At 46.3% G+C, this 14,827-nt stretch overlaps 18 non-coding genes across 18 annotated transcripts; all 18 read left to right on the forward strand.

Moving 5' to 3' along the window:
* Positions 1-469: 469 nt before the first annotated feature.
* On the forward strand, positions 470-542 carry Trnar-ucg (transfer RNA arginine (anticodon UCG)). Its single transcript has one exon. It is a non-coding gene; the product is annotated as a tRNA-Arg (tRNA).
* A 2,856-nt stretch (positions 543-3,398) lies between these two features.
* On the forward strand, positions 3,399-3,471 carry Trnar-ucg (transfer RNA arginine (anticodon UCG)). Its single transcript has one exon. It is a non-coding gene; the product is annotated as a tRNA-Arg (tRNA).
* Positions 3,472-4,888: 1,417 nt separating this feature from the next.
* Positions 4,889-4,961, forward strand: Trnar-ucg (transfer RNA arginine (anticodon UCG)). The gene has a single exon. It is a non-coding gene; the product is annotated as a tRNA-Arg (tRNA).
* Positions 4,962-5,819: 858 nt separating this feature from the next.
* On the forward strand, positions 5,820-5,891 carry Trnat-agu (transfer RNA threonine (anticodon AGU)). The gene has a single exon. It is a non-coding gene; the product is annotated as a tRNA-Thr (tRNA).
* A 521-nt stretch (positions 5,892-6,412) lies between these two features.
* Positions 6,413-6,485, forward strand: Trnar-ucg (transfer RNA arginine (anticodon UCG)). The gene has a single exon. It is a non-coding gene; the product is annotated as a tRNA-Arg (tRNA).
* An 861-nt stretch (positions 6,486-7,346) lies between these two features.
* On the forward strand, positions 7,347-7,418 carry Trnat-agu (transfer RNA threonine (anticodon AGU)). Its single transcript has one exon. It is a non-coding gene; the product is annotated as a tRNA-Thr (tRNA).
* A 516-nt stretch (positions 7,419-7,934) lies between these two features.
* On the forward strand, positions 7,935-8,007 carry Trnar-ucg (transfer RNA arginine (anticodon UCG)). The gene has a single exon. It is a non-coding gene; the product is annotated as a tRNA-Arg (tRNA).
* Positions 8,008-8,457: 450 nt separating this feature from the next.
* Positions 8,458-8,530, forward strand: Trnak-cuu (transfer RNA lysine (anticodon CUU)). The gene has a single exon. It is a non-coding gene; the product is annotated as a tRNA-Lys (tRNA).
* Positions 8,531-8,868: 338 nt separating this feature from the next.
* Trnat-agu (transfer RNA threonine (anticodon AGU)) lies at positions 8,869-8,940 on the forward strand. Its single transcript has one exon. It is a non-coding gene; the product is annotated as a tRNA-Thr (tRNA).
* Positions 8,941-9,428: 488 nt separating this feature from the next.
* Positions 9,429-9,501, forward strand: Trnar-ucg (transfer RNA arginine (anticodon UCG)). The gene has a single exon. It is a non-coding gene; the product is annotated as a tRNA-Arg (tRNA).
* Positions 9,502-9,951: 450 nt separating this feature from the next.
* On the forward strand, positions 9,952-10,024 carry Trnak-cuu (transfer RNA lysine (anticodon CUU)). The gene has a single exon. It is a non-coding gene; the product is annotated as a tRNA-Lys (tRNA).
* A 332-nt stretch (positions 10,025-10,356) lies between these two features.
* Positions 10,357-10,428, forward strand: Trnat-agu (transfer RNA threonine (anticodon AGU)). The gene has a single exon. It is a non-coding gene; the product is annotated as a tRNA-Thr (tRNA).
* Positions 10,429-10,935: 507 nt separating this feature from the next.
* Positions 10,936-11,008, forward strand: Trnar-ucg (transfer RNA arginine (anticodon UCG)). The gene has a single exon. It is a non-coding gene; the product is annotated as a tRNA-Arg (tRNA).
* An 851-nt stretch (positions 11,009-11,859) lies between these two features.
* Positions 11,860-11,931, forward strand: Trnat-agu (transfer RNA threonine (anticodon AGU)). Its single transcript has one exon. It is a non-coding gene; the product is annotated as a tRNA-Thr (tRNA).
* Positions 11,932-12,425: 494 nt separating this feature from the next.
* On the forward strand, positions 12,426-12,498 carry Trnar-ucg (transfer RNA arginine (anticodon UCG)). Its single transcript has one exon. It is a non-coding gene; the product is annotated as a tRNA-Arg (tRNA).
* A 450-nt stretch (positions 12,499-12,948) lies between these two features.
* Positions 12,949-13,021, forward strand: Trnak-cuu (transfer RNA lysine (anticodon CUU)). Its single transcript has one exon. It is a non-coding gene; the product is annotated as a tRNA-Lys (tRNA).
* Positions 13,022-13,353: 332 nt separating this feature from the next.
* Positions 13,354-13,425, forward strand: Trnat-agu (transfer RNA threonine (anticodon AGU)). Its single transcript has one exon. It is a non-coding gene; the product is annotated as a tRNA-Thr (tRNA).
* A 507-nt stretch (positions 13,426-13,932) lies between these two features.
* On the forward strand, positions 13,933-14,005 carry Trnar-ucg (transfer RNA arginine (anticodon UCG)). The gene has a single exon. It is a non-coding gene; the product is annotated as a tRNA-Arg (tRNA).
* The last annotated feature ends 822 nt before the right edge of the window (positions 14,006-14,827 follow it).

Here is a 14,827-nt window from a genome sequence, read left to right on the forward strand (position 1 = left end):
GTCATGGCCGTATAGCAAACAGTATCTGTGATGGCGAACAATTAGCGAGAGGCGTTTTATTAAGAATTACTCTCAGATGTGATTAAGGCGAATGGCGCTGATAAAGCATTTGCCAAAGCGGTACGGCATAAGGTGGGACGAGGCATTCTGAATTACATTTTATAGATGTATTTCTCACAAATCTCTGAGCCTCCCGCGGTCGTCGTCTTCGTCTTCGTCGTCGTCGTCGTCAATTAGCAAATGGCCATCGTAGCAAATGCGGCGAGGGACACCCTGCCATCGATTCCGATTGCGCAAAGTGTGTGGTCTTGTTTTCCTGTCTATGTTTGGTCGGTCTCGTAAGAGGTTGAATGTAACGAATGGGTGGGAAAGAGTAAGGGGCAGCGGCTGTGTGGAACGAAAACACAATTCCTCAGGGGGTGTGAGCGTTTCGAGATGAATCGTATATAAGTTATACTTGGTCGTCAGTGACCGTGTGGCCTAATGGATAAGGCGTCGGACTTCGGATCCGAAGATTGCAGGTTCGAATCCTGTCACGGTCGTGTTTTTCCAGTTCTGAGAAACAAACATACCGTTTTAATGTAGCAATTGTGCAGTACGAAACCGTCTGAATGTTGCTGTTGACCATTTTGTGCTTGGAGATGGTCTTGAGCTTGAAACACACACGAGAAGACCGGTTTTAACTAGCGAAATGGTCGGCAGAGTGCCCTCACCGCGAGGTTTGACTGGCACTTGCACATCTAAAACAACGTCGGAAAGTAACTCGTTCGGCTTTTGAGTCACGTCAAGTATGTGTGTTAATTTTGACGCCGCTAGCTCTGCAGATTGTCATGCAATTCCTTTACCTCTCAGAAATGATTATGAAATAAAAGTGAAGTACGTGACGAGTGTCGTTAGGAAAACATTAGGCAGCATGGAGAGATTCTGTATGGGACCAACCAACCCAAACGAGTACTGTGTGATCTGCTACCCAGCAGGTACCCAACGAGGCAGCACGGCTAGCTCAGTCGGTAGAGCATGAGACAGGGTCGTGGGTTCGAGCCCTTCGCTGGGCGGAATGGAATTTTTCTCCACTGCAGATGTAAATTACCGATTTTCTGATTAACGTGATGTAATGGAAATAGCAACTTTAAAATTTGCCTACGTCTCAATCAGTCGCAAGAAAACTGTATTTGAAGGTGAAGTTGATTTTGTAGACATGTGTGAAAGTCATGTTCTGAAGTGCAGGTGATTTTGTTTGGAGAGAACATCGGCTACGTGTCAGATGTGTATCCAAGCAGTAATGGGTCGCCATAGCTGCAAATATTAGTGAAAAATATGAAGTGTTGTCAGCTGAAGTCTGAAGATTCAGACGACCGTACGGACGAAGTACGCAAAAGTTCCGCTAGGCCGCGCCTCTTTAGCTCAGTGGTAGAGCACTGGTCTAGTAAACCAGGACTCGTGAGTTCCATCCTCACAGGAGGAAGACGAATTTTGGAAATCAGTTGCGCGTCATGGCCGTATAGCAAACAGTATCTGTGATGGCGAACAATTAGCGAGAGGCGTTTTATTAAGAAATACTCTCAGATGTGATTAAGGCGAATGGCGCTGATAAAACATTTTTTTTTTTTTTTTTTTTAAAAAAAAAAAAAACCTTTATTCATCATTAATAATAATAATTATACAATATTAACCCACTTCCTTAATAGCATTAGTGGGTCGTAATATTAATACATTTATTATTGTTTCATGCAGCATGCTACAAATAATGATGTGCTACAGGTTACTACAACAATGGGCATTATACTATATATCCCTACTACTTAAGAAACTATTACTATCACTAATTTCTAATTTCTACACCTGCAGCGTCACATATGTGCCAGTAGAATATATAAACCTACTTTGCAAGCCTTGCTCTTCGGGCTAACCCCAAAGAGCTTGCCCCCGGCACTGGGCTGGCCAAGATGTTAACTCGCTGCAGTTCCATAACCTAACATAATATCCTATTCTAAGTCCTACGGAGCTAACTTATCCTAAGTCAAATCTGGTGCATCTCTAAGTCGGTGTGATTAACCCCTCCTCCCCCTAATCCTGCGCGCGGCGGATCCCAACTGTGATGTGAAGTCGGCCAGTCCGCGCGCTGGCGGTATGGGAAAAGGGATCTAGACAATATCGGTGTTCATTTTCAAATTCTTAGTTAATCTCCCTCAGATATTCATTTAACACTTTCCGTGATACCTCGTTGGCCAGAGTATTAATCATCTGAAAAGTGTCTTCACGTCTGAGGAGTTGATACGTGTCATGGTTCGGTAGTCCGTCTCGAAGTGTAGTCGCTACATCATTGAAGAGAGGGCACTCGTAAATCACATGATCCGGAGTGCCTTCCGGCGCGCCACAGTCACACGCTGGCGTAGCCCTCTTCCCAAACCGACATAAGTATGTCGGGTAGGGTCCATGACCAGTGAGAAAATGGATCAGTCCCCGTGTTGGCTGAAAGTACTTCATTTCTAAGCGCTCCCTCACGTTCAGCAAGAACTGAAAGGTTCTGCGACCGGTTTCTTCTGTCTCCCAGGACCCCTGCCAAAGTTCTTCCCCCCTTCTTCTAATCCCCCTTTTGTCCTCTACCCTCACACCCATGATTTCTTCTATTTTCCCCTGGTTCCCTTTTTTTGCCCAATACCAGGCTGCTTGCTCCCTAATCTTGATGTCAAGTGGGCAGAGCCCCATTATCACTAATAGGGCCCCTCCTGGAGATGTTCTATAAGCGCCCACAGATCTTAGAACCATGCTTCTCTGAACCCTTCTCACTGCCATGGCGGGCACAACCCTCGTGAGTCTGTGCGCCCAGACCCCGGAGCCGTAACCCACTACTGAAGTTAGGATACTATTGTGATAGAGTTTAATGAGATGTGGAGGTAGGTGAAATCTTTTATGTCCTATGGAAATGAGGTTGTTTAATATTTGCAGAGCTTTTTGGGTTACAGTTTCAATGTGTTTTCCGAAGTTCCATTTCTCATCAATGATGACTCCTAGGTAACATTTGCCAAAGCGGTACGGCGTAAGGTGGGACGAGGCATTCTGAATTACATTTTATAGATGTATTTCTCACAAATCTCTGAGCCTCCCGCGGTCGACGTCTTCGTCGTCGTCGTCGTCGTCGCCGCCGCCGCTTCTGCAGAATTAGCAAATGGCCATCGTAGCAAATGCGGCGAGGGACACCCTGCCATCGATTCCGATTGCGCAAAGTGTGTGGTCTTGTTTTCCTGTCTATGTTTGGTCGGTCTCGTAAGAGGTTGAATGTAACGAATGGGTGGGAAAGAGTAAGGGGCAGCGGCTGTGTGGAACGAAAACACAATTGCTCAGGGGGTGAGAGCGTTTCGACATGAATCGTATATAAGTTATACTTGGTCGTCAGTGACCGTGTGGCCTAATGGATAAGGCGTCGGACTTCGGATCCGAAGATTCCAGGTTCGAATCCTGTCACGGTCGTGTTTTTCCAGTTCTGAGAAACAAACATACCGTTTTAATGTAGCAATTGTGCAGTACGAAACCGTCTGAATGTTGCTGTTGACCATTTTGTGCTTGGAGATGGTCTTGAGCTTGAAACACACACAAGAAGACCGGTTTTAACTAGCGAAATGGTCGGCAGAGTGCCCTCACCGCGAGGTTTGACTGGCACTTGCACATCTAAAACAACGTCGGAAAGTAACTCGTTCGGCTTTTCAGTCACGTCAAGTATGTGTGTTAATTTTGACGCCGCTAGCTCTGCAGATTGTCATGCAATTCCTTTACCTCTCAGAAATGATTATGAAATAAAAGTGAAGTACGTGACGAGTGTCGTTAGGAAAACATTAGGCAGCATGGAGAGATTCTGTATGGGACCAACCAACCCAAACGAGTACTGTGTGATCTGCTACCCAGGAGGTACCCAACGAGGCAGCACGGCTAGCTCAGTCGGTAGAGCATGAGACAGGGTCGTGGGTTCGAGCCCTTCGCTGGGCGGAATGGAATTTTTCTCCACTGCAGATGTAAATTACCGATTTTCTGATTAACGTGATGTAATGGAAATAGCAACTTTAAAATTTGCCTACGTCTCAATCAGTCGCAAGAAAACTGTATTTGAAGGTGAAGTTGATTTTGTAGACATGTGTGAAAGTCATGTTCTGAAGTGCAGGTGATTTTGTTTGGAGAGAACATCGGCTACGTGTCAGATGTGTATCCAAGCAGTAATGGGTCGCCATAGCTGCAAATATTAGTGAAAAATATGAAGTGTTGTCAGCTGAAGTCTGAAGATTCAGACGACCGTACGGACGAAGTACGCAAAAGTTCCGCTAGGCCGCGCCTCTTTAGCTCAGTGGTAGAGCACTGGTCTAGTAAACCAGGACTCGTGAGTTCCATCCTCACAGGAGGAAGACGAATTTTGGAAATCAGTTGCGCGTCATGGCCGTATAGCAAACAGTATCTGTGATGGCGAACAATTAGCGAGAGGCGTTTTATTAAGAAATACTCTCAGATGTGATTAAGGCGAATGGCGCTGATAAAGCATTTGCCAAAGCGGTACGGCGTAAGGTGGGACGAGGCATTCTGAATTACATTTTATAGATGTATTTCTCAAAAATCTCTGAGCCTCCCGCGGTCGTCGTCTTCGTCTTCGTCGTCGTCGTCGTCAATTAGCAAATGGCCATCGTAGCAAATGCGGCGAGGGACACCCTGCCATCGATTCCGATTGCGCAAAGTGTGTGGTCTTGTTTTCCTGTCTATGTTTGGTCGGTCTCGTAAGAGGTTGAATGTAACGAATGGGTGGGAAAGAGTAAGGGGCAGCGGCTGTGTGGAACGAAAACACAATTCCTCAGGGGGTGTGAGCGTTTCGAGATGAATCGTATATAAGTTATACTTGGTCGTCAGTGACCGTGTGGCCTAATGGATAAGGCGTCGGACTTCGGATCCGAAGATTGCAGGTTCGAATCCTGTCACGGTCGTGTTTTTCCAGTTCTGAGAAACAAACATACCGTTTTAATGTAGCAATTGTGCAGTACGAAACCGTCTGAATGTTGCTGTTGACCATTTTGTGCTTGGAGATGGTCTTGAGCTTGAAACACACACGAGAAGACCGGTTTTAACTAGCGAAATGGTCGGCAGAGTGCCCTCACCGCGAGGTTTGACTGGCACTTGCACATCTAAAACAACGTCGGAAAGTAACTCGTTCGGCTTTTGAGTCACGTCAAGTATGTGTGTTAATTTTGACGCCGCTAGCTCTGCAGATTGTCATGCAATTCCTTTACCTCTCAGAAATGATTATGAAATAAAAGTGAAGTACGTGACGAGTGTCGTTAGGAAAACATTAGGCAGCATGGAGAGATTCTGTATGGGACCAACCAACCCAAACGAGTACTGTGTGATCTGCTACCCAGGAGGTACCCAACGAGGCAGCACGGCTAGCTCAGTCGGTAGAGCATGAGACTCTTAATCGTAGGGTCGTGGGTTCGAGCCCTACCCTGGGCGGAACGGAATTTTTCTCCGCTGCAGATGTAAATTACCGATTTTCTGATTAACGTGATGTAATGGAAATAGCAACTTTAAAATTTGCCTACGTCTCAATCAGTCGCAAGAAAACTGTATTTGAAGGTTAAGGTGATTTTGTAGACATGTGAAAGTCATGTTCTGAAGTGCAGGTGGTTTTGTTTGGAGAGAACATCGGCTACGTGTCAGATGTGTAGCCAAGCAGTAATGGGTCGCCATAGCTGCTAATATTAGTCAAAAATATGAAGTGTTGTCAGCTGAAGTCTGATGATTCAGACGACCGTGCGGCGAAGTACGCAAAAGTTCCGCTAGGCCGCGCCTCTTTAGCTCAGTGGTAGAGCACTGGTCTAGTAAACCAGGAGTCGTGAGTTCCATCCTCACAGGAGGAAGACGAATTTTGGAAATCAGTTGCGCGTCATGGCCGTATAGCAAACAGTATCTGTGATGGCGAACAATTAGCGAGAGGCGTTTTATTAAGAATTACTCTCAGATGTGATTAAGGCGAATGGCGCTGATAAATCATTTGCCAAAGCGGTACGGCATAAGGTGGGACGAGGCATTCTGAATTACATTTTATGTATTTCTCACAAATCTCTGAGCCTCTCGCGGTCGTCGTCGTCGTCGTCGTCGTCGTCGTCGTCGTCGTCGTCGCCGCCGCCGCCGCTTCTGCAGAAGTAGCAAATGGCCATCGTAGCAAATGCGGCGAGGGACACCCTGCCATCGATTCCGATTGCGCAAAGTGTGTGGTCTTGTTTTCCTGTCTATGTTTGGTCGGTCTCGTAAGAGGTTGAATGTAACGAATGGGTGGGAAAGAGTAAGGGGCAGCGGCTGTGTGGAACGAAAACACAATTCCTCTGGGGGTGTGAGCGTTTCGAGATGAATCGTATATAAGTTATACTTGGTCGTCAGTGACCGTGTGGCCTAATGGATAAGGCGTCGGACTTCGGATCCGAAGATTGCAGGTTCGAATCCTGTCACGGTCGTGTTTTTCCAGTTCTGAGAAACAAACATACCGTTTTAATGTAGCAATTGTGCAGTACGAAACCGTCTGAATGTTGCTGTTGACCATTTTGTGCTTGGAGATGGTCTTGAGCTTGAAACACACACAAGAAGACCGGTGTTAACTAGCGAAATGGTCGGCAGAGTGCCCTCACCGCGAGGTTTGACTGGCACTTGCACATCTAAAACAACGTCGGAAAGTAACTCGTTCGGCTTTTGAGTCACGTCAAGTATGTGTGTTAATTTTAACGCCGCTAGCTCTGCAGATTGTCATGCAATTCCTTTACCTCTCAGAAATGATTATGAAATAAAAGTGAAGTACGTGACAGGTGTCGTTAGGAAAACATTAGGCAGCATGGAGAGATTCTGTATGGGACCAACCAACCCAAACGAGTACTGTGTGATCTGCTACCCAGGAGGTACCCAACGAGGCAGCACGGCTAGCTCAGTCGGTAGAGCATGAGACTCTTAATCACAGGGTCATGGGTTCGAGCCCTTCGCTGGGCGGAACGGAATTTTTCTCCACTGCAGATGTAAATTACCGATTTTCTGATTAACGTGATGTAATGGAAATAGCAACTTTAAAATTTGCCTACGTCTCAATCAGTCGCAAGAAAACTGTATTTGAAGGTGAAGGTGATTTTGTAGACATGTGTGAAAGTCATGTTCTGAAGTGCAGGTGATTTTGTTTGGAGAGAACATCGGCTACGTGTCAGATGTGTATCCAAGCAGTAATGGGTCGCCATAGCTGCAAATATTAGTGAAAAATATGAAGTGTTGTCAGCTGAAGTCTGATGATTCAGACGACCGTACGGACGAAGTACGCAAAAGTTCCGCTAGGCCGCGCCTCTTTAGCTCAGTGGTAGAGCACTGGTCTAGTAAACCAGGAGTCGTGAGTTCCATCCTCACAGGAGGAAGACGAATTTTGGAAATCAGTTGCGCGTCATGGCCGTATAGCAAACAGTATCTGTGATGGCGAACAATTAGCGAGAGGCGTTTTATTAAGAATTACTCTCAGATGTGATTAAGGCGAATGGCGCTGATAAAGCATTTGCCAAAGCGGTACGGCATAAGGTGGGACGAGGCATTCTGAATTACATTTTATTGATGTATTTCTCACAAATCTCTGAGCCTCCCGCGGTCGACGTCTTCGTCGTCGTCGTCGTCGTCGTCGTCGCCGCCGCCGCTTCTGCAGAATTAGCAAATGGCCATCGTAGCAAATGCGGCGAGGGACACCCTGCCATCGATTCCGATTGCGCAAAGTGTGTGGTCTTGTTTTCCTGTCTATGTTTGGTCGGTCTCGTAAGAGGTTGAATGTAACGAATGGGTGGGAAAGAGTAAGGGGCAGCGGCTGTGTGGAACGAAAACACAATTCCTCAGGGGGTGTGAGCGTTTCGAGATGAATCGTATATAAGTTATACTTGGTCGTCAGTGACCGTGTGGCCTAATGGATAAGGCGTCGGACTTCGGATCCGAAGATTGCAGGTTCGAATCCTGTCACGGTCGTGTTTTTCCAGTTCTGAGAAACAAACATACCGTTTTAATGTAGCAATTGTGCAGTACGAAACCGTCTGAATGTTGCTGTTGACCATTTTGTGCTTGGAGATGGTCTTGAGCTTGAAACACACACAAGAAGACCGGTTTTAACTAGCGAAATGGTCGGCAGAGTGCCCTCACCGCGAGGTTTGACTGGCACTTGCACATCTAAAACAACGTCGGAAAGTAACTCGTTCGGCTTTTGAGTCACGTCAAGTATGTGTGTTAATTTTGACGCCGCTAGCTCTGCAGATTGTCATGCAATTCCTTTACCTCTCAGAAATGATTATGAAGTAAAAGTGAAGTACGTGACGAGTGTCGTTAGGAAAACATTAGGCAGCATGGAGAGATTCTGTATGGGACCAACCAACCCAAACGAGTACTGTGTGATCTGCTACCCAGGAGGTACCCAACGAGGCAGCACGGCTAGCTCAGTCGGTAGAGCATGAGACTCTTAATCACAGGGTCGTGGGTTCGAGCCCTTCGCTGGGCGGAACGGAATTTTTCTCCACTGCAGATGTAAATTACCGATTTTCTGATTAACGTGATGTAATGGAAATAGCAACTTTAAAATTTGCCTACGTCTCAATCAGTCGCAAGAAAACTGTATTTGAAGGTGAAGTTGATTTTGTAGACATGTGTGAAAGTCATGTTCTGAAGTGCAGGTGATTTTGTTTGGAGAGAACATCGGCTACGTGTCAGATGTGTATCCAAGCAGCAATGGGTCGCCATAGCTGCAAATATTAGTGAAAAATATGAAGTGTTGTCAGCTGAAGTCTGAAGATTCAGACGACCGTACGGACGAAGTACGCAAAAGTTCCGCTAGGCCGCGCCTCTTTAGCTCAGTGGTAGAGCACTGGTCTAGTAAACCAGGAGTCGTGAGTTCCATCCTCACAGGAGGAAGACGAATTTTGGAAATCAGTTGCGCGTCATGGCCGTATAGCAAACAGTATCTGTGATGGCGAACAATTAGCGAGAGGCGTTTTATTAAGAATTACTCTCAGATGTGATTAAGGCGAATGGCGCTGATAAAGCATTTGCCAAAGCGGTACGGCATAAGGTGGGACGAGGCATTCTGAATTACATTTTATAGATGTATTTCTCACAAATCTCTGAGCCTCCCGCGGTCTTCGTCTTCGTCGTCGTCGTCGTCAATTAGCAAATGGCCATCGTAGCAAATGCGGCGAGGGACACCCTGCCATCGATTCCGATTGCGCAAAGTGTGTGGTCTTGTTTTCCTGTCTATGTTTGGTCGGTCTCGTAAGAGGTTGAATGTAACGAATGGGTGGGAAAGAGTAAGGGGCAGCGGCTGTGTGGAACGAAAACACAATTCCTCAGGGGGTGTGAGCGTTTCGAGATGAATCGTATATAAGTTATACTTGGTCGTCAGTGACCGTGTGGCCTAATGGATAAGGCGTCGGACTTCGGATCCGAAGATTGCAGGTTCGAATCCTGTCACGGTCGTGTTTTTCCAGTTCTGAGAAACAAACATACCGTTTTAATGTAGCAATTGTGCAGTACGAAACCGTCTGAATGTTGCTGTTGACCATTTTGTGCTTGAAGATGGTCTTGAGCTTGAAACACACACAAGAAGACCGGTGTTAACTAGCGAAATGGTCGGCAGAGTGCCCTCACCGCGAGGTTTGACTGGCACTTGCACATCTAAAACAACGTCGGAAAGTAACTCGTTCGGCTTTTGAGTCACGTCAAGTATGTGTGTTAATTTTGACGCCGCTAGCTCTGCAGATTGTCATGCAATTCCTTTACCTCTCAGAAATGATTATGAAATAAAAGTGAAGTACGTGACGAGTGTCGTTAGGAAAACATTACGCAGCATGGAGAGATTCTGTATGGGACCAACCAACCCAAACGAGTACTGTGTGATCTGCTACCCAGGAGGTATCCAACGAGGCAGCACGGCTAGCTCAGTCGGTAGAGCATGAGACTCTTAATCACAGGGTCGTGGGTTCGAGCCCTTCGCTGGGCGGAACGGAATTCTTTTCCACTGCAGATGTAAATTACCGATTTTCTGATTAACGTGATGTAATGGAAATAGCAACTTTAAAATTTGCCTACGTCTCAATCAGTCGCAAGAAAACTGTATTTGAAGGTGATTTTGTAGACATGTGTGAAAGTCATGTTCTGAAGTGCAGGTGATTTTGTTTGGAGAGAACATCGGCTACGTGTCAGATGTGTATCCAAGCAATAATTGGTCGCCATAGCTGCAAATATTAGTGAAAAATATGAAGTGTTGTCAGCTGAAGTCTGATGATTCAGACGACCGTACGGACGAAGTACGCAAAAGTTCCGCTAGGCCGCGCCTCTTTAGCTCAGTGGTAGAGCACTGGTCTAGTAAACCAGGAGTCGTGAGTTCCATCCTCACAGGAGGAAGACGAATTTTGGAAATCAGTTGCGCGTCATGGCCGTATAGCAAACAGTATCTGTGATGGCGAACAATTAGCGAGCGGCGTTTTATTAAGAATTACTCTCAGATGTGATTAAGGCGAATGGCGCTGATAAAGCATTTGCCAAAGCGGTACGGCATAAGGTGGGACGAGGCATTCTGAATTACATTTTATAGATGTATTTCTCACAAATCTCTGAGCCTCCCGAGGTCGACGTCTTCGTCGTCGTCGTCGCCGCCGCCGCCGCTTCTGCAGAATTAGCAAATGGCCATCGTAGCAAATGCGGCGAGGGACACCCTGCCATCGATTCCGATTGCGCAAAGTGTGTGGTCTTGTTTTCCTGTCTATGTTTGGTCGGTCTCGTAAGAGGTTGAATGTAACGAATGGGTGGGAAAGAGTAAGGGGCAGCGGCTGTGTGGAACGAAAACACAATTCCTCAGGGGGTGTGAGCGTTTCGAGATGAATCGTATATAAGTTATACTTGGTCGTCAGTGACCGTGTGGCCTAATGGATAAGGCGTCGGACTTCGGATCCGAAGATTGCAGGTTCGAATCCTGTCACGGTCGTTTTTTTCCAGTTCTGAGAAACAAACATACCGTTTTAATGTAGCAATTGTGCAGTACGAAACCGTCTGAATGTTGCTGTTGACCATTTTGTGCTTGGAGATGGTCTTGAGCTTGAAACACACACAAGAAGACCGGTTTTAAGTAGCGAAATGGTCGGCAGAGTGCCCTCACCGCGAGGTTTGACTGGCACTTGCACATCTAAAACAACGTCGGAAAGTAACTCGTTCGGCTTTTGAGTCACGTCAAGTATGTGTGTTAATTTTGACGCCGCTAGCTCTGCAGATTGTCATGCAATTCCTTTACCTCTCAGAAATGATTATGAAATAAAAGTGAAGTACGTGACGAGTGTCGTTAGGAAAACATTAGGCAGCATGGAGAGATTCTGTATGGGACCAACCAACCCAAACGAGTACTGTGTGATCTGCTACCCAGGAGGTACCCAACGAGGCAGCACGGCTAGCTCAGTCGGTAGAGCATGAGACAGGGTCGTGGGTTCGAGCCCTTCGCTGGGCGGAACGGAATTTTTCTCCACTGCAGATGTAAATTACCGATTTTCTGATTAACGTGTTGTAATGGAAATAGCAACTTTAAAATTTGCCTACGTCTCAATCAGTCGCAAGAAAACTGTATTTGAAGGTGAAGTTGATTTTGTAGACATGTGTGAAAGTCATGTTCTGAAGTGCAGGTGATTTTGTTTGGAGAGAACATCGGCTACGTGTCAGATGTGTATCCAAGCAGTAATGGGTCGCCATAGCTGCAAATATTAGTGAAAAATATGAAGTGTTGTCAGCTGAAGTCTGAAGATTCAGACGACCGTACGGACGAAGTACGCAAAAGTTCCACTAGGCCGCGCCTCTTTAGCTCAGTGGTAGAGCACTGGTCTAGTAAACCAGGAGTCGTGAGTTCCATCCTCACAGGAGGAAGACGAATTTTGGAAATCAGTTGCGCGTCATGGCCGTATAGCAAACAGTATCTGTGATGGCGAACAATTAGCGAGAGGCGTTTTATTAAGAATTACTCTCAGATGTGATTAAGGCGAATGGCGCTGATAAAGCATTTGCCAAAGCGGTACGGCATAAGGTGGGACGAGGCATTCTGAATTACATTTTATAGATGTATTTCTCACAAATCTCTGAGCCTCCCGCGGTCGTCGTCTTCGTCTTCGTCGTCGTCGTCGTCAATTAGCAAATGGCCATCGTAGCAAATGCGGCGAGGGACACCCTGCCATCGATTCCGATTGCGCAAAGTGTGTGGTCTTGTTTTCCTGTCTATGTTTGGTCGGTCTCGTAAGAGGTTGAATGTAACGAATGGGTGGGAAAGAGTAAGGGGCAGCGGCTGTGTGGAACGAAAACACAATTCCTCAGGGGGTGTGAGCGTTTCGAGATGAATCGTATATAAGTTATACTTGGTCGTCAGTGACCGTGTGGCCTAATGGATAAGGCGTCGGACTTCGGATCCGAAGATTGCAGGTTCGAATCCTGTCACGGTCGTGTTTTTCCAGTTCTGAGAAACAAACATACCGTTTTAATGTAGCAATTGTGCAGTACGAAACCGTCTGAATGTTGCTGTTGACCATTTTGTGCTTGAAGATGGTCTTGAGCTTGAAACACACACAAGAAGACCGGTGTTAACTAGCGAAATGGTCGGCAGAGTGCCCTCACCGCGAGGTTTGACTGGCACTTGCACATCTAAAACAACGTCGGAAAGTAACTCGTTCGGCTTTTGAGTCACGTCAAGTATGTGTGTTAATTTTGACGCCGCTAGCTCTGCAGATTGTCATGCAATTCCTTTACCTCTCAGAAATGATTATGAAATAAAAGTGAAGTACGTGACGAGTGTCGTTAGGAAAACATTACGCAGCATGGAGAGATTCTGTATGGGACCAACCAACCCAAACGAGTACTGTGTGATCTGCTACCCAGGAGGTATCCAACGAGGCAGCACGGCTAGCTCAGTCGGTAGAGCATGAGACTCTTAATCACAGGGTCGTGGGTTCGAGCCCTTCGCTGGGCGGAACGGAATTCTTTTCCACTGCAGATGTAAATTACCGATTTTCTGATTAACGTGATGTAATGGAAATAGCAACTTTAAAATTTGCCTACGTCTCAATCAGTCGCAAGAAAACTGTATTTGAAGGTGATTTTGTAGACATGTGTGAAAGTCATGTTCTGAAGTGCAGGTGATTTTGTTTGGAGAGAACATCGGCTACGTGTCAGATGTGTATCCAAGCAATAATGGGTCGCCATAGCTGCAAATATTAGTGAAAAATATGAAGTGTTGTCAGCTGAAGTCTGATGATTCAGACGACCGTACGGACGAAGTACGCAAAAGTTCCGCTAGGCCGCGCCTCTTTAGCTCAGTGGTAGAGCACTGGTCTAGTAAACCAGGAGTCGTGAGTTCCATCCTCACAGGAGGAAGACGAATTTTGGAAATCAGTTGCGCGTCATGGCCGTATAGCAAACAGTATCTGTGATGGCGAACAATTAGCGAGCGGCGTTTTATTAAGAATTACTCTCAGATGTGATTAAGGCGAATGGCGCTGATAAAGCATTTGCCAAAGCGGTACGGCATAAGGTGGGACGAGGCATTCTGAATTACATTTTATAGATGTATTTCTCACAAATCTCTGAGCCTCCCGAGGTCGACGTCTTCGTCGTCGTCGTCGCCGCCGCCGCCGCTTCTGCAGAAGTAGCAAATGGCCATCGTAGCAAATGCGGCGAGGGACACCCTGCCATCGATTCCGATTGCGCAAAGTGTGTGGTCTTGTTTTCCTGTCTATGTTTGGTCGGTCTCGTAAGAGGTTGAATGTAACGAATGGGTGGGAAAGAGTAAGGGGCAGCGGCTGTGTGGAACGAAAACACAATTCCTCAGGGGGTGTGAGCGTTTCGAGATGAATCGTATATAAGTTATACTTGGTCGTCAGTGACCGTGTGGCCTAATGGATAAGGCGTCGGACTTCGGATCCGAAGATTGCAGGTTCGAATCCTGTCACGGTCGTTTTTTTCCAGTTCTGAGAAACAAACATACCGTTTTAATGTAGCAATTGTGCAGTACGAAACCGTCTGAATGTTGCTGTTGACCATTTTGTGCTTGGAGATGGTCTTGAGCTTGAAACACACACAAGAAGACCGGTTTTAAGTAGCGAAATGGTCGGCAGAGTGCCCTCACCGCGAGGTTTGACTGGCACTTGCACATCTAAAACAACGTCGGAAAGTAACTCGTTCGGCTTTTGAGTCACGTCAAGTATGTGTGTTAATTTTGACGCCGCTAGCTCTGCAGATTGTCATGCAATTCCTTTACCTCTCAGAAATGATTATGAAATAAAAGTGAAGTACGTGACGAGTGTCGTTAGGAAAACATTAGGCAGCATGGAGAGATTCTGTATGGGACCAACCAACCCAAACGAGTACTGTGTGATCTGCTACCCAGGAGGTACCCAACGAGGCAGCACGGCTAGCTCAGTCGGTAGAGCATGAGACAGGGTCGTGGGTTCGAGCCCTTCGCTGGGCGGAATGGAATTTTTCTCCACTGCAGATGTAAATTACCGATTTTCTGATTAACGTGATGTAATGGAAATAGCAACTTTAAAATTTGCCTACGTCTCAATCAGTCGCAAGAAAACTGTATTTGAAGGTGAAGTTGATTTTGTAGACATGTGTGAAAGTCATGTTCTGAAGTGCAGGTGATTTTGTTTGGAGAGAACATCGGCTACGTGTCAGATGTGTATCCAAGCAGTAATGGGTCGCCATAGCTGCAAATATTAGTGAAAAATATGAAGTGTTGTCAGCTGAAGTCTGAAGATTCAGACGACCGTACGGA

The sequence above is a fragment of the Schistocerca gregaria genome, chromosome 3 (genome assembly GCF_023897955.1).
Source record: "Schistocerca gregaria isolate iqSchGreg1 chromosome 3, iqSchGreg1.2, whole genome shotgun sequence".
Lineage (NCBI taxonomy): Eukaryota > Metazoa > Arthropoda > Insecta > Orthoptera > Acrididae > Schistocerca > Schistocerca gregaria.